Source organism: Paramisgurnus dabryanus, chromosome 19, assembly GCF_030506205.2.
Source record: "Paramisgurnus dabryanus chromosome 19, PD_genome_1.1, whole genome shotgun sequence".
NCBI classification, from domain to species: domain Eukaryota; kingdom Metazoa; phylum Chordata; class Actinopteri; order Cypriniformes; family Cobitidae; genus Paramisgurnus; species Paramisgurnus dabryanus.
This window is the reverse complement of record NC_133355.1, coordinates 5263050-5270690: the sequence shown is the minus strand read 5'-3', so window position 1 is coordinate 5270690 and position 7641 is coordinate 5263050.

Genomic DNA, 7641 nt, shown 5'->3' with positions numbered 1-7641 from the left:
TAAAGATGAAGACTTGTTAGTGTTCATTTGTCTAATGTTGCCAGTAAATAACATACATTTAAATCTACAGTAAGTTACTGGCAAACAGCTGCCACTAATACTGTAATTTCTATACAGACATTTTTAACAGCGAAAATCTGAAAGCTCAGGCTTTAAAGTTTTACGTTTTTTTTCTAAGGATGATGATGATACTAAAAAGATATTTAGGCTTTATAAGAATAGAAAGTTGTGATCATCTGACAGGAGTGGCACTAAAAATGACAACATACCGGCACAGCTTGTTTTAGCTCCTAAGACATTTTAGATATGGACCTGAAACCGGTCTGTGTAGAGAACAGATCTTTACAGTGGATATTCAGGAAACATGTTAATACAGTAACATTAAAACAGCCTTGCATTTCATTTACTATTAATAATGATATCGCAAACATCAGAAATGACATGGCAATGATAGATATAATTTTACTTACATTAAATGACAAAAACATTCTAATGGACATATTTCGTTATTCGGTGCCACAATGAAGACATAAATATTATGACAGTGCCTGTAACATTTTATATCACGTTATTTGAGCTGTAACTTCCTAAACTTCCTAATGTCAAGATTTAAATGAATTCACACTATGCATGACAAAACAAGCATTTCAGTTAGTGGTATATTGATGTCATGAAATATTACTACAGTTATAATAGTACTATGTTATCTTCTATTACTTTTTTGTAATGTCAGAATGTTTTACATTACTATCCACTCCCGTTCATGCAATAGAAGAAATATACTACTTGTCAACATTTGAAGTGGATTAAAAAGGTTCATCAAAGTTGTCCTAAGACAAGAACAGGTTTGGGGTATTGGTTTTAAAATAACTTTTAGAAAAAGTTTTGATCCACTTCAAATGTTGACTATAGTGTACTTTTGACTAAATGTGTCCATAAAGAGCCTTTAACATCTAAAAATTGAATCTGAATTAGTTTTTGGTAATTACCTAAATCTGAAATGTCAGGTTTTAAAGTTTTGATTGTTACAGGTTAAATTGCATCATTCTGTTTGTGTATTTTTTCTTCTTATGATAATGATGATGATACAAAAATTTCTGTAATGTCTGCTTTAGACCTCTAGAAAGTTGTGATCAGCTAACAGGAGTGGCACTAAAATGACAACATACCAACATAACTTGTTTTATCTGTCTGTATCTTCATTTTTAAACAGACTTGACATATAAAGTTAACACAATCAGACCTGTTGATTTCAGAACACACACATGCACACACAAACAGATGGGGACAATTCCATAGAAGTAATGCATTTTCTACTGTAGAAACACTATATTCTATTCCTCTAAACTAAGGAAAAAGTAAAAATTTTAAAATAACATTTAGTGTCTATTTAAGCCGTTCAGTTTACAGGGACACTTCCTATGACACAGTAAAGCATGTTTATAGCATAAAAAACATGTCATTATTCACTATTCATGTAAACCACATAACCCCCCCCCCCCACACACACACACACGAGACCATAATGTAAGAGCTTAGTGGGTTGTAAATTTGGCTTGTTTTTATTGTCTGCTTCAGATTTTCAGAATGCAAATATCCAAACACTACCTGTCCTCAGGGTTGGCCAAGATACCTCAAAACGTATTTTAAAATAAAATACGGAATACCTCAGTTTTAAGCCCATCAAAATAAACTACTGTATTTTTGTGTTTTGAAAACAACTTAAATAATGTGCTCTTTAGAAACCTTCCATCAGTTGGACTATTTGGTCTTTTGCTTCACCATTACATTGACTCTGATTGAGTCATGCAAAAATCTGACATATGCAACCGGTAACAAAGGGCCTATTTTACACAGTGACAAACAAGTCATTCATAAGAGAAGACAATTGTATTCATAGCAACTAAATTCTAACTAATTAATCATTTGATTAATTAGTTAGAATCTGTAATAATATTGTGTGTGTCAGGCAATCATTCATGCAATGGGAAACCAAAATATCATGATACAGTTACTTCAACTAGGGGTACAACACTCAGTAATCAATTATTTATCAAATCATTGGACACCCATTTAGCAGTTGAAAACAAACATTTTATAATTTCATCAATTATTAAATGATCAATATGTTTAAATTTTAAATGTAGTCAGACATTTTATATGAAAGTAGCAACAGAACTTAGAACGTCAAGGAGTATTAACCAAACTATAGGGTAGAGGACATATACTCATTATTAGCGTAGTAAGAAGATTTACTTAAATGTCAAAATAGAATGCAACAGAGCACGTATTCTAAAAAAATACTGCCCATCCCTGCCTGTCCTTGTCTTTTATTACAATGGCATCTTTAAATGCTGGTGACATCAGTGAAAGTGTGGTGTCCTAGAAACAAGGGTGTGTTTCCCTGTATACTGTATATAAATGTCTTGTAAATATGAAATTCTGAGTTTACTCACTGAAGAGAAGACACCTGTTCTATTCAGATCCAAGTAAGTGCCTTGCAAGGATCTAATTCTGTATTTTCTTTTGTATATTTGATTAAATATATAAGCAATATGCTATGCTATAAAAATATTAAACAACAAGTTGAAAGTTTTCACACTTAACTAATATCTCACTTTTATGGGATAACTTACAATGCTTTCTTGCCATACATTTATTCATATCAGTTTGTGTGCTGTATTTATTCTCATTATACTGTAGGTTACTACACAACACTATCATGCCCGACAACACAACAACTAAACTCAGAGTGATCACCATCAATATTAATGGGAGCTTTGCAAAAAAATTAAAAGAAAATAAACATGGTTTTCTTAATCTTATCAAAGATTATGATGTTATAATGCTGCAAGAAACTCGTTTGGGGGAAAATAGAGACCACAAATTAACAGGTAAACTTGAATTAAAGTTTCATGAAGAATTTCTTCTCCAACCTGAAGCTAAAGGCTACATGACATTTTTCTCCTCAAATGCAAGAGGGGTTGGTATTATTATTAACACAAGTCATAAAGACCCAAAAGTTTTTTATGATGCTGGGAATTACATTGGGGTATGTACCAAGATTGGAGGGCACAAATACACATTTGTGAGCTTTTACTACCATAAAAATGAGACTGACCAACTTCTTATTAAGGCTTTGCGTGAGATCAATGTCAGAGAAGGTCTTCTTGTTATTGGTGGAGACTTCAATGTAACACTAAATCCTCAGATGGACCGTCGGCATATGAGGAATTATGATAGGGGCCGCACAGAAGCTTTCATAAGGAATTTCCCTGCTGCACTGTACACTGATGTCTGGAGAAATAGACACCCACAATCACGAGAATACACAAGGGAAACCAGAGGAATCCTTAATCAGGCCACCAGACTGGACTATTTCTTCATGAGGTCAACAGATATAGGTCAAGTGACAGCATGTGAAATACTCAATAATATGGTGGCAGATCACAAAGCCGTTAACCTTACGTTGACAGTTCCTGAGGGACGAGAGGGTGACGATAATGAGCCAAGGACAAATGTTGAAGGAAGAGAATGAGTCTTTTAGGGATTACATTTGAAATGTGGGTACTGTTTGAAATTGAAATAAAAATTCAACAGGTAAAAAGCATATTATGAGGTTTATTTTAAGCTACTTGTCATTACAAAGGTGCTGTGAAACTAGTAGGCCTACACTGCCATTTGAATGCGTTTAAGATTTATATTTGTTATTATTGCTGTTTAGTATCTTCACATTAAATCAAATCCCATAAAAGTTATATTAAATGTGTTTCTTTGAAATATTTCCTTTTGTAATCATGTTATGCTTTGTTTATAATCATGTTTATGTTAACTTTGTTGTTAAGCATCTTCACATTAAATCAAATCACACCAAAGTCTCATTAAATAAAAATGTGTTTCTTTGAAATTATTTCATTTATGATCATGTTATGATTCATTATGTTTAATGTTTATGTTATCTTTGTAACTTCACATTAAATCAAATCACATTAAAGTAATATTAATTTTTAAATTATGATTCTTTAAAATCTTTTCCTGTACAATACAAACAAATGGTGCTAAATAGCACTAAAAGTGGTTTACTGGCTCGTAATTATATAGGAACCATTTTAAGTGCTATATAGCACCTGTGTAGAACCATATTGTGCGATGTAGAACCATCTGTTGCTATAGACCTTTTGCGTGCTTGCAAACAGAGATGACATTTTTTTGTGGGCGGAGCCCAACTGGTGGCAGAAAGTGACAGCTCCGCAATAGGGGTGTGAAGTGTTTTAGCGTTAAACTGTGATTTTTATGGGTCCAGTGTTCTGTAGAAGTCTGTTTCCCCTATATTTCTCTTAAGTGCAGGGGCGTAACTATCGGTAAGCAGGGTCAGAGCCATATAGATATAGAGAGTTATGTCAACTCCGTTGACTCCAATGGAACGTTTTTTTTTTACAGCAATGGCGGACCACGGAGTCTCTCCAGAGTTCCCGGAAGTCACAGTCAGCTCCATAGAGTTGCATTAGAAAGATTGAATGTGTTGAACTTAATACAAGTTTTAATACGCTTGACAAATAAGATTGTATGTTAGCAATACATGTGAATCGAATGACTTTATGCATCAGTGTGTTTGTAGTGCATTATTTCTCATTTAATTAGTACATTTAGGGGGTGTTAGTAGAAAACGGGTCAGGCTAGGACAAGCTGTGGATAACTTTAGCAACACACAACAAACCACTAACAGCCTTATTTTGGTAAATTTTGTTTTCTTAATGCAGAGTCATCCATTATTGTAAATATTGTGTAATTAGAGAGGCTATTAAATAACATGATGGTGGTATAAAGTGCATATTTATGCATCAAACGTATATGTTTTTGACACTGTGGTTTTGCTGGTTAATAAATTAAATAAAATAAGTTAATTTATTGATAACTTGTCAAATGTATACTTACATGGTTAAGAGATTAGTAATCATTTAAAGTGATGATGATGTTAGATGTTTATATTAACAACAAAAAGAAAACTACACTAAGCCAGAAATATTATTATAATTTATAAATTAAACAAAGTGCTTTGTAAGTCTTTTTTATGTTGTGCTTTGTATATTAATAAATTAAACCAGTATGAGTTACATAAACAGCACATTCACTTTGTATATTATTAACAGGCATAAACTTACATTAGTACACAGTGTGATGCATTTTAAAGCTTTAAAGTTACTAAAGGCAGCGTAAAACATGTTAACAGGGGACATACCAGCAGATGACCATACAAATCTTCCTAAATTGGTGAATTTAATTAGTCAAAAAACATTGTTTATATAACTACATAACAATACTACCTTCACATTTTGATGTGATATATAAATATTGTAAAAAAATACGTTTCTTGACTATAAATTAAGAAAAATCACAGCTCTTTGCCTCTAACTCAATGTATTTCAATGGCTCACTATGGGCTTCTAGGAACTAACTGAAGTCTCCGTGAATCACGTGATGGGCGAGCTTCTGGACTTCCGGTGGCACAACTCTGTTTTTCTATGGCTCTGAGCAGGGTAAGCTTTGCTTACGGGCCCGGACCAATCAGGGGCCCGCCCGACTGGAAGAATTTGATTGACAGTCGGCGGGCCCTATCACATTCGTTACTATCCGCTGTTCCCAGGCTTGCTCATGGGTTTTCAATAGGCTTGTTTGACTTTATGCGGCGCCACAAGAACCCCCAGCCAGATGACGTCAAAGTTCCAAAAGAGCAATTTAAAAGCAAACTTCGTACTGTACATGATTGTTAATGTCCACATTATTAAACATCATAGTCTAGGGATCTTTTTATTTTCAACATAACCCTGTTCTACCAATGGAAATGTGTCACACAATAAATATAATACAGCAAAATGACTTTAATTATTTTATTGCCTCAGATGGCAACTATTACAACTTTAAAGAGATATTTTACCCATTTGCATTAAGCTTTGTAGCTTTAGAAACCCAGTCATGTTTTTGAATGGTCATGCATCATTTTCAGTTTCCCCTGAGACAGGCGAAGGTAACACTTTATTTTACGACCCGCAAAGTACCGCGTAATTAAACCGAATTTACAGCGTACCTATTTGTAACAACAGAGTACCTCTACAGTACGTACTTGTAGTTATAAGGGAACAATATTTTAAGTTTGGGGTAATAAGGGGGTAAGAATATATGGAAAATTATTCTCTAAGTATTTCATAACTACAGGGTACCTATTGTAATATTACGTGGTATGTATGACTTACGTCTATGGGTAATATGGTCTATGTGTAATATATTTTTTTTTTTCATATTTGCTACTTACCTGATGAAGTGTTTTGTATAGCCTACAGTTGATGTCTACAAGCCACGTCGGCAAATTAAATATAACACACAATAAAAATAATAGCACCTTGTACCTCTTTGATCTGTATATGTATACAGGAGTTACCAGGTAACTCTTATATTTGCGGGCTGTAAATTGAAGTGGGGCTTATTCCCCGATTGTTCTGTGTATGTACCAGGTAACTCTTATATTTGCGGGCTGTAAATTGAAGTGGGGCTTATTCCCCGATTGTTCTGTGTATGTACCAGGTAACTCACATATTTGCGGGCTGTAAACTAAAGTGGGGCTTATTCCCCGATTGTTCTGTGTATGTACCAGGTAACTCTTATATTTGCGGGCTGTAAATTGAAGTGGGGCTTATTCCCCGATTGTTCTGTGTATGTACCATGTAACTCTTATATTTGCGGGCTGTAAATTGAAGTGGGGCTTATTCCCCGCTTGTTCTGTGTATGTACCAGGTAACTCACATATTTGCGGGCTGTAAACTAAAGTGGTGCTTTGTTCACCTCTTGTTATAAATGTTATAGGGTAAATACCATAAACATACAGAATATTGTTATCTTTATTTTAAAACAACATATTTCAAAACATCTTTAAAACACTATAATTAAGCCAACACTTAATGTTTATTATCACATAACTTTTATTTAAAATAAAAAGTCATGACAATTTTTCATTGTTTTTGCGGCTTGGCTTCCTCTGTTGGTGTTCTTGTCCACTCGGATGATGAGTTGATGTCGTCTCACAAATGCTGTTCTGCATTACATATAAAAAACATAAATGAAAGCCTTCAGTAAATGTTTCTTCACTGTGCCTTGACAGAAACAGAGTTTTCTAAGCCAGTTACGTTTATAAATTTTAGGCTTACTTATGTGCTAGCTAACCGGCTACCGTTAGCTAGCAACTTTCTTGAAAAACATTGTTTGAAATGCGTGAGTCATGTATTAACAAAACCAGTCACCTTATCCAGCATGCGGATCCTGCTAACATCACTCGCAGCAGTACTCCACAGTGTAGAACGTTTTTAAAACCTCTTAAAGAAATTTCACCTCAGGATCGCGTTCCAGCAAACGTCCTGCAGACGGCCGCGCGTTCTACACCTGCGCAGTACGCATGTAGTCGTCTTTTGATTTAGCGCGAGCTGGATAACCATCTGCTGTTGTTTCATTCTGGTTTGCCATTGCATAAATTATATTTGGCTAAAATACTTGTGTTTACAGTAAATAAATTGCAAAGCACCACTTCAAATATGTCCGCAAATGTCAACCCAAATGTAGGAGTTTCCTGGTAAATCGGGAATAAGTTGCTAT